The sequence below is a fragment of the Octopus bimaculoides genome, chromosome 3 (assembly GCF_001194135.2).
Source record: "Octopus bimaculoides isolate UCB-OBI-ISO-001 chromosome 3, ASM119413v2, whole genome shotgun sequence".
In the NCBI taxonomy this organism is placed as follows: Eukaryota; Metazoa; Mollusca; class Cephalopoda; order Octopoda; family Octopodidae; genus Octopus; species Octopus bimaculoides.
Window position 1 is genome coordinate 121,617,368 of NC_068983.1, and position 2,675 is coordinate 121,620,042.

Sequence of the window (2,675 nt, forward strand, 5' to 3'; positions counted from 1 at the left end):
ATATATATATATATATATATATATATATATATATATACATATATATATATATATGTCTGTATGTGTGTGTGTGTGTGTGTGTGTGTGTGTATGTGTGTGTGGTGTGTATGTGTGTGTGTATATACACATGCGAACGCATATGTTAATGATGACGAACAGCAGAAAGAGTACTCAATATCGGGGGTCGGGATTAAACTGTTTGTTACATGATGCCAGAGAGAGCATGCTGATATTCAAACTTTCCTGCCAGCAGGAAAAGAATCTTACTTTATTTGTTCATTTGAACACAATAAACTTTTTCTGCTCACAAGAAACTTCGAGTCCCTGTATATTTTGACTAACTTTACATAATATAATACGTACACACACACGCATACGCACGCACGCGCGCGCACACACACGCATACGCACAAACATACATACACAACAAGCGTATATGTGTGTACCCGTGTGTACGAGTGAGTGTTTGCGTGTGTACATGTACGTGCAAACACTTGAGTGTAAAAGAGAAAGTGGCAAGAAAGAACTCAATATCAAAATTTGAGTGTTATATGATATTAAAAGCGAGAAAAAAAATTCACAACAGTTACTTCAGCTTGCTAGTTTCTTATTAGATCGTACGAAGATCGGAACCATGAAATTCGGTGCAAAAAATTTGTGATGTTTATGCATATATTTATATATTATTTATATTATATGATCGAACGCCGCGCATCCTTTTCCAAGTAATTGTGTATACACACACACACACACACACATATATATATATATATATGCATGTATGTATGTATGTATGTATATATATATATATAGTGAGAGAGAGAGAGAAAGAGAAATAGATAGATAGATAGATAGATAGATAGATAGATAGATAGATAGATAGATAGATAGATAGATAGATAGATAGATATTGTGAGTACAGTTAGATGTTTGAGTACTACTGCATGAGTTAGACCTTCTGGTAGATTATTATTATTATCCAGTCTGGTTCCAGTATACGGTTTCGTTTACTACTATACTTCGCAGTGTTATTAGTTATACAGATCATAGATGGTAGAAAAGTATGATAAATACCAATGTAATTTTTTAGTTTTTACGTACATTTCACCATTGCAGTTATTTGAAACCCATCACTGGATGTTCCAAATGCTTTTAGATGCATAACGGCAATAGATCAGGGGAGCACCATATTGCATTCTGTTACAGAGATCTAATATATCAATATTTGCATACACACATACAGTGTTCGGGCAAAATTTGACGATTCATTACGTTTCCGTTTTGTTTCAGGGACAGCGTGATGCATTGGTGAACAGTCAACAGCGTTGGAGAGCATAAAGATTAAAGATGTATTTGAGAAAATTTGTATGACATGGAGGACTGGAAGCTATCTGAATATACGAAAAGTGTTAACAGTATCATGATGATTCGTGCCGAGTATCAAAATGCTGACATCATGACTGCTGCTCAATGCTCTGTCAACATTGCAAAGGCTGTAAGACGTAACGTGGACATCATGAACACCAAGATTCCTCCAAACTCTGATGGCCTTTCGGTGTGTCTTCAGTGATGGTGATATCATGCAGCCCTACATCCTCGAACAGAGCCTTAGGTTCAATTCAGATGGCTATGTGAAGTTGGTGGAGGCTGTGATCAAACCCTGGCTGGAGAGCGTTGCTGCTGGAAGACCATGTGTGAAATGGTTGTCGGAGAATTTCTACGACGTAACCAGCCCCAATCTCTGACTTCCTAATTCCCTTGATTGTAATCCCACGGATTAATGTGTGGGGCGCAGTTGAAAAAGAAAGACACCAACCGTCCTCTCTCCAGCATCTAGGACGGGTTGGTATATGTCCTTTTATCGTTTATCGTATAGAGTGGACGCTCAATACGAAGTTTTGAACTCATTATCTTGTGGTCAGTAATCCATTACCTTAAATTTGAAACCATTAAATCTGTAAACATTATTTTACAGGGTTTAGTCATTCGACTGTCGCCATGGCAGTGTATCACCTTCAAAAATTTAAATGATCATACTGACCTCAGTACGTATTTCAATCTGGCATTTATTTTCATCTCTGCTTGATGAACTGCTAACTTTGAGACATAGTGCGACACAATACTCGATTTAACAACAAATGTAAACACACACACACATATTAGGTGCAAGAATGACTGTGTGGTTGAGTTTACTTCCCAACCGCATGGTTCCATGATCAGTTCCTCTGCATGGTACCTTGGGCAAGTGTTTTCTACTATAGCCCTAAGCCAACCACAGACTTGTGACTGAATTTGGTAGACGAAAACTGCAGCATTGTTCATCAAAAAATGACCGAAAATCATGTTTATAAAGAACTGTTTGCTTCATACTCCTCGTGTGCCAATTCTGCTCATAAGAAAAAAAAAAAGAAGAAGAATACAATGTGGCTGTAGGTCAGAACACCAGGGCAACGCCGAGATGCATTGCTAGTATGTGTGTGTGTGTGTTTGTGTGTGAGCACCTGCATCGCTAAAAATAGAAATCAAAAATACCTGTGCCACAGAATAGTCACAAAATTGATACAAACATGATAGGAAAAAATTCAAGTGAACAATAAAATAGGTCTTACCTTTGCTAGATCAATATATACATATATACTTTATATATATACTTTATATATATATATATATATATA

At 36.8% G+C, this 2,675-nt stretch overlaps 1 long non-coding RNA gene across 1 annotated transcript in view; it reads left to right on the top strand.

The window, feature by feature from the left end:
* LOC128247335 (uncharacterized) overlaps positions 1-2,586 on the top strand; it is a 9,262-nt gene extending 6,676 nt beyond the window's left edge. Inside the window, exon 4 of the long non-coding RNA XR_008263725.1 lies at positions 1,291-2,586. This is a non-coding gene — a long non-coding RNA (uncharacterized LOC128247335). The remainder of the gene's footprint in view (positions 1-1,290) is intronic.
* The last annotated feature ends 89 nt before the right edge of the window (positions 2,587-2,675 follow it).